The 7392-nt window shown below is 45.6% G+C and overlaps 1 long non-coding RNA gene across 1 annotated transcript; it reads left to right on the top strand.

The window, feature by feature from the left end:
* The first annotated feature begins 2563 nt into the window (after positions 1–2563).
* LOC116087625 lies at positions 2564–5728 on the top strand. The gene is made up of 3 exons (XR_004117519.1): positions 2564–2597; positions 4673–4722; positions 4886–5728. It is a non-coding gene; the product is annotated as an uncharacterized LOC116087625 (long non-coding RNA).
* The last annotated feature ends 1664 nt before the right edge of the window (positions 5729–7392 follow it).

Raw genomic sequence — 7392 nt, forward strand, 5'->3', positions numbered from 1 at the left:
TACGGTCTTTTAGGCAACGAATGAAGAGAAAGAAATGCTGACTGTCCCCTAGATGTTTTTAAACAGGGTCTATGCTCCGCAGTGATAGACTGGGACCTGGAATCGTAAGCTGGACAAACTCTTCCTCCCTAAGTTTCTTTACGCCGGGCTATTTTATCACAGCAACAGAAATGACACTAAGATGCATCAGCTAAAAGAATAGTCACTGAATGATGGAGATGCCTGGTTAGACACTTGGAAAAATCCATGTTCAATCCCTGGTCCTGCCCCGTACACAGAAATAGACGTCTGCTATCTCCCCCAAGTGCAAACCCAAAGGAAATGAGCAGCAGCCAAGATGCGTGCCTTCCTGTGGGTTTTGAGTAAATGCCCCATGCAGGTCACTTGAACAAGGGGAGCAGAACTGAGAGGCAAGGAAGTGCAAAAGGCCAGTGCTTCCGCATGCTGATGGTAGGAGGTTGTGCCCTTGCTCTCTGCTTCGCCTCACCATTCCCTAGTATCGACATTGTCCTGAGGCTTTTTTGTCCTGCAGACTTCTGGAAAGCAAGTCCCTGGACTCTTCAGTGCCCAGTTCAGCCCTTCCTTCACTGTCCACCCACAACAAACGTCCAATTTTACCTTATTTCCACAATCTGTAGATTAAAGTCATAGACAGCAGGTAAGAAGTACAATTCGGGGAATAGCTTTTAGCCAATGTCCGAGCCAGCCTTGGGTGTCTCATACCCTTTCCCTCTCCTATGACCAACTTGCCAGCATGGTGGCACAGGGGTACCATGGAGGCTCTTGCCTCAGTACCATGGAGATGGGGTTTTCCTTTTCCTAATTACTGAGTGCTCCAAGAGAGGCCACTGTCTACTCAGGGAAATGTTCTCTCTGAATTTCAGTTCCATTATTTGCAAAGACGCTGTTCACACCATATGCATCTTGAAGAAAGCTATGGGCTGTTGGTGAGCTGGATCCCACTAAAAGCATGTGGCTAGGTTAAGTGTACACAGGAGGCCCTCAATATGTGATCATTTGTGACATCAAATGCTACATCTATAAAAGAGGAAAGGTTCTTGCCTGTGAAAATACATATGGAACAAAGTGTGATGGTGTGGTCAGGAGACTGAAACAGGGCTGTGGATTCAAGTTCAGCCCAGACTTCTTGAAGACCTGTCTGAAAAATGGGGGTGGAGCCAGGTGGTGGTGGCACACGCCTTTAATCCCAGCACTTGGGAGGCAGAGGCAGGTGGATTTCTGAGTTCAAGGCCAGCCTGGTCTACAGAGTGAGTTCCTAGACAGCCAGGGCTACTCAGAGAAACCCTGTCTCAAAAAAAGAAAACAGAAAAAAAGAAAAAAAAGAAAAATGGGGGTGGAGGGTGAGGTGAGTACAGAGTAATAAAAGGAGATGGGAAGTGCTTAGAATCGAGAAAAACATATGACGTCACTAATTCTTACCAAAAATGGACCGATGTCAGCTTGATGGAGCATATTGTACGTGCCTGGTTATTTATTTAAAAGGCTAAAAACCATAGAGAAGTCTGCTTAATCACTGGTTTTGTCTCAAGAGGAATCTTGTTTCCAGGATCAGATGAGCCCAGAAGCCAGGCGGAATAAGAGAGGGAGAGAGAAGCAGAGGACAGGGGGCAGAAGGTGGCAGTAAGTGGAGTGATGCCTTCAAGAGTGAGGGAGCAGCTGCGAGAAGTGCTGACAGCTGAAACTGATGGTTGCTTCAGAACTGCTTACTGGACTAACTGACCGCTAGGGCTCTTGTCAAAACAAGAGGACGTTACTGGTGGCAGGGGTGGGGTGGGGTGGGGGGCTGGGGGGTGGGGAGATTACTTCTCTTGATATGAGACAAGGTGAGTTTTTTCTGTCTGGAAGGTGAATTACCACAGAACTGCCTGTTTCGACATAGCAGTCCCATAGAGAAGAAGCCCTTGGCCGGTGACACAGTGGGTCTTCTCAGAGTCACAGGAAGCAGACACCAGAGGCTGGTTACATAGGCAGAACTCCTGGGCAGCAGAGACCCAGGTTTGATGAACAAGCCATTTTTGTAATTATATATGATTACTATATTATAGAAATATCTCAGACATTAGCACAGCGAAAAACACTTTGAAGGGAACACTCCCTGGATTCTGTCACTTCCATTTTACTAAGCAGACATTATCCCAGCCACACATCTACACCCTGCATGCTTACTGCCCCATCCCCATTTTTGGTGTAGCTAGAAGACTTCATTGTATATCTCTAATCACGTACCCTACTTCCAGGTCAGCTACAGACTTTCTGGGTGACCTTGGTCAAGACCCTGTTTAAAGCTGACCCTAGGACATGTCAGAGTTTTCTGGTCATAGAACTTTTTTTCCAAATGCCATGTCTAAGAATCCCACCTCGTACAATTAAGCCCTGGTAGAACATTGATTGCTGTCAAGTGCAAGCCCCGCCCGACATGACAGAGGACAAAAACTGAGAACTGGAGAGATCATTGATCCTGGTCACTAAGCTGGTGACACTACTAACAGCAAGAGATTTGTATTTATTGGACAAGTGTTCCAAGCCAGCGCATGCGCAGTGGCATCTCCCGAAATCTCAGCCGCCATTTTTGAAAGGTAGAATGGGTGGTAGTTACTTCTAGTTAGATGAGCCTTGTACTCATCGTTCCTACTAATGGGGCCTGAGACAGGGGAAGTGAAAGGACATCTCCCTACAGCTTCTTCTTTTCCAATCAGAGATGACTAAAAGGAGACAAGGCTGTGGCAAAATTAAAAGAAGTCGGTAGAGTTTGTTTGGGCCCCTGGCCTCCTACTCGAGCTGCCTCACCCCATAGTCTACCTCCCTGCCCTCCCACGCCGACTAGTACCTAGTGACTTCCTCCTTTCGGACTACCTCACTGGGGTCAGCAGAGGAAGTAGATGGGGAAAGGAGGGACCTAAGAGGACAGAAGCCAGCAAGGCTCACTCAGCATGGCGGTTCTTGGAAAACCAGCAGCTGTGGACTAAGGAGCAGGCTAGTGACACTTGAGTGGGCCGATGCCAAGGCTAAACGATCGTGAACAATGGTGTGAGAGAAAGTTCCTGGAAAGCAAATTACAGAGTCCTCAACACTCATTTCGAAAGAACCAAAAATGTAGTTTAGCTGAACAAATTTCATACTCATTAAAGTGTCATTTTGTTCTTTAATCCCAACATAGACATTAAAATTAGCCTCTGTGTCATTACCACACTGAAGCCTGTGGCGGCCACCAGGATTTAGGCTAAAGTAATTCATTGCCCGTTCTGGTCTACGGAATGTAATCTTTTCATGCTAGCCAGAGGAAACTTTGTTAACTTTGTTTTGCTTGGTTTAGTTTGGGCTTTTCACTAGCCCAGGCTGACCTAGAACTCAGTGTGCCTCTGCCACACACTCCTGTTGCCAGATAGAACAGTTTTCTTCTTCACTATGATTCATTGAAACCTCTCTGGAAACATGAGCCAAAATAAACATTCCTTTTTTCCCTAGTTTCTGTCATGGTTTTGGTCACAGCCTAGCAAAAGAAACGAATCCATCACCTCACTCCTTTTAACTGAGAGCTCAGGACAAGGTCTATGTGGTGGGTTTGAATAGGTTTGGCACCAATAGATTCATGTGTTTGAATGCTTTGCCATAGGAGCGGCACTATTAGGAGGTGTGGCCTTGTTAGAGGAGGTGTGGTCTTGTTAGAGATAGGTGGGCTTTGAGGCCTCTAGTGCTCAGACTCCACCCAGTGCGGAAGACAGTTTCCTCCTGGCTGCCTTCGGATCAAGAGGTAGAACTCTTGGCTCCTCAGCACCAAGACTGCCTGCCCGATGCCATGCTTCCTACCATGATAACTGACTGAACCTCTGAAATTGTAAGCCAGCTCCAATTAAATGTTTGCCTTTATAAGAGTTGCCTTGGTCATGGTGTCTCTTCGCGGCAATAAAAACCAAACTAAGACAGCCTACTTTTTAGTTTCTTGAAATACAAAGAAAATTCCTCAAGACTTGTGGTTCATGCTGTTGCTGTTGCCTGGGGAACCTGCATTGTTCTCTTACATATCATCTCCTGCTACCACTAATGTCTGTCATCACACACACACACCACACACACCCGTTTAAGTTATTAGCTCCTCATGCTATTGAACCTTCTGGAACCCTAGACCTTAAAAAAAAAAAATGCAATGGGGTTAGAAGACACCAAGAAAACAAGGCCTTCTAGACAACAGGAATGCCACACATATGAACTCAGAGACTGTGGCAGCATGCATAGGGCCTGCACAGGTCTAAGCCAGACAGGGTACCAGAGCTGAAAAGAGAAGAGTACTCAAGCCCCCATCCCTAAGTTGCTATCTCCAATTGATATATTCTCACAAAGGAAAAATTCGTTTTCTCCAATGGAGCCTTAAGGACAAGGCCATGCCCATCAGTAGGCTCGGTCAGCACAACATGAACTCAATGACATTTTGGGGGATTTATTCTTTCTAACCTCCCGAGTCTCTTCCTTATCTATTAGTTTCTGACTTTGTATTTTAGTGGAGTTCTGTGTGTCCGTGTCTCTACGCCCGGATTGCTGCTCTTGTGCTTTCTCTTTGGTTCTCTTTCCTCCCTTTCCTTATTTTGTTCTATTCTGTTTTGTTTGGTTTTATTATTTTATTTATTTATTTATTTATTTATTTATTTATTTTCAGATGCCGACTTGGTTTCTAATGAGAGAGAGGAGGAAAGAATATGGACTTGGGTGAGTGGGGAGATGGCAGGAGTTGGAGGAAGAGAAACTATCAACAGAACATACCATCTGAAAAAAAATAAATCTATTTTCAAAAAAAGAAAAAAATGATTTTTTTGCATATGAATATAGGTTTAGCTGTTGTATCTCACTAGAACCAATTTTTTTTTTTCAGATTCCCAGTTCAAGCACAGCACCTGACACGGAGAGACACATAGTCAAGATCTGTAGAGCAAATTATGAACACATGGACTGCTGACCTGCATTAGCCTGGTATCCAACTCCACACACCCCACTGGATGCACGTTAACTCTTCCCAGTTTCCCCCATTAGACTTGAAATACCAAGAGGACACGGGGTGTGCGTGTGCATCCTTCCTTCCTCCCTCCCTGGAACGTCTAACCTGGTACCTTGACCTTTACAGATGCTCTAAAGTATTGTGGTGTGGGGAGGTGAGGATCAGATCTTGTACTTATGGCTGGCCTGGTACTTACGACGTAGTTCAGGTTGGCCTTGAATTCACAGCAACAACCTGCTTTAGCCCCCTGAGTGCTAGGATTATGGGTTTGCACCAACAGGCCGGAGTCTCTACAAAGCATTTTTTAATAGAAGTGCCAAACAAAGAAGGCTGTCACTGCTGATACATCTTACATTCCCCATGCCCATGTTGTCCAGGTGCATTTTCACATTCCTGGAGCAACTGGATGCAACTGTGAGAGGACAGAGTCAAAATGGCAGACTCCTTTACTAGCAGAGCTTCCCCTTCGCTGACCTTGTCTTCGAAAGCTCAAAACACCTATACCATCAACCTGTGGAATGTGGCACCTAGATGTCTTTAGATTACAGCTTCGGCTTCCTTTCTCCCGAGATTTCTGGAATGTCTGCCCTTGCTGTTGAGGCAGCTCCGGACCTTACCCTTCAGCCAATGACCTTTGCTCACCCTGGAGATTCTCAACCCCTTCCCCAAATCTATATAAAACCCTTGGTTCACCCTGAATAAAGTATGCATACAAGCTCACCACGAGTAAAGAAATAAGTACATGCTAAGATCATGTCTAGAAGAGCTGTACCATTAGGATCCTCGGAAAAAGGTCTTCCACCCAGCCCTCTGTCCCGGGCTCCACTTCATCCTTCCAGCCGGGTGTGCAGCTGTGTCTGGATGCCCTGAGAGGGAGGAACAAGAGGATGTGGGACCAGAGCTGGGCCCCAAAAATGCATACCACTGTAGAGACAGCTGAGTATTCCGCTGCCACCGTCTGTGAAAGACGCGCCTCTTTCTATACAAAGGAAAGTATTCATCTGATTGGTGGGAATGCCAAGTCTGAATGGTATTCGTTTCCTGTAAATAGCTTCCAGGGAGTAAATCATTCAAAGCCCAGCAGAGTTTTCTCCCCTTCCCTAGTAACTCAACGGATGCCCTTGGGGGAGGTGCAAGGTCAAGGAAGCTGAGCTGCCCAGAGATATTAGAGGGAACAGCCTGGGGTGAGCTGTGAAAATCTGAACACCCCTTAGGAATGTGGGCTCTGTCAACCACTCTGTAAGCTAGAACCGTGAACCAGCTACATCAAACTGCTAACAGAACCTTATTTTCCAATAATTTCTGAGATCATTTCCATTTCTTAATTTTCAAGAGGCAAGTCTGCGCACTAACGCTCTCCTTCATTCAGTGATATTTCTCCTACCATGTTCTTGAATAAGAATGCTTCTTCCCTAGGTTAGGCAGGTGAGTGATCAGGGGCTCGGGCGTCCAGAGAAGCCACTTTCCGGAACTTGATTTTGTTGCCTTGGAATTTGCAGTAATAAGACTTCTTCCTATTGACCTCAATCTTAGGCAGGAGAATAACTCAGGCAAGAGCTCTTACCTGCGCATATGACAGGTGTTTAATCATTTAAAGACATCAGCCTGGCTCCCACAGTCCAAGTGAAACCTTTCTTCTTACTCGTATTTTACGTAAATCATTTCCAGGCAATTCTGTCAACATCTTTTATGCCTGTGCTGCCTTCCTTTGCTCATCAATCCCAGTCTTAAAATACAGTCCCCAGATCTAAACTTGTATCCTTGCTGTGATCTCAGCAGATGGCCCGAAAGGAAAACCAAAGAGATGGCCAATGCAGGAAAGCACCATGGATGTCTCCGAGGAAATCTGCAACTCAGGCTCTTTCTCTGGGGTAAGCTAGAATTGTGGGAGCCCTATTCCAATAAAGATGAGGAGGCAAGGTAGGAACTGATAAGCCAGAAGAACGGTGAACAGGAGAGCCTCAGCTACAGTCACTGTGGTTGTCTCCCAGGCTAGCCCAGTGCTCCCCAGGTGTGGGGGCTGGGGGGGGGAGAGTAAGATCATTCATTACTGGAAACAAAAATACCCCCACTCTGAGCTCTTAGACACCCTTCCCTGTGTTGAGCTTTCCCAGTTTAAAAATAAACATGTCACTACTCTGGGAACTAGAAACTGATACTGTTGGTTACATGAAAGGTAGTCAGGAGCTGTATTTTATTTGTTCATAATGTACTTTATAAAATGTCTACCTAAAAAACACAATGAATTTTGATAGCACTAGATAATAATCAATATGAGAAATATATCTAGCCTAAACATAACACATCAACCTGGTGTTCTCTCTTTCTCTCTCTCTCAAGTCATCTCTCTCTCTCTCTCTCTCTCTCTCTCTCTCTCTCTCTCT

The sequence above is a fragment of the Mastomys coucha genome, unplaced genomic scaffold (genome assembly GCF_008632895.1).
Source record: "Mastomys coucha isolate ucsf_1 unplaced genomic scaffold, UCSF_Mcou_1 pScaffold13, whole genome shotgun sequence".
NCBI lineage: Eukaryota > Metazoa > Chordata > Mammalia > Rodentia > Muridae > Mastomys > Mastomys coucha.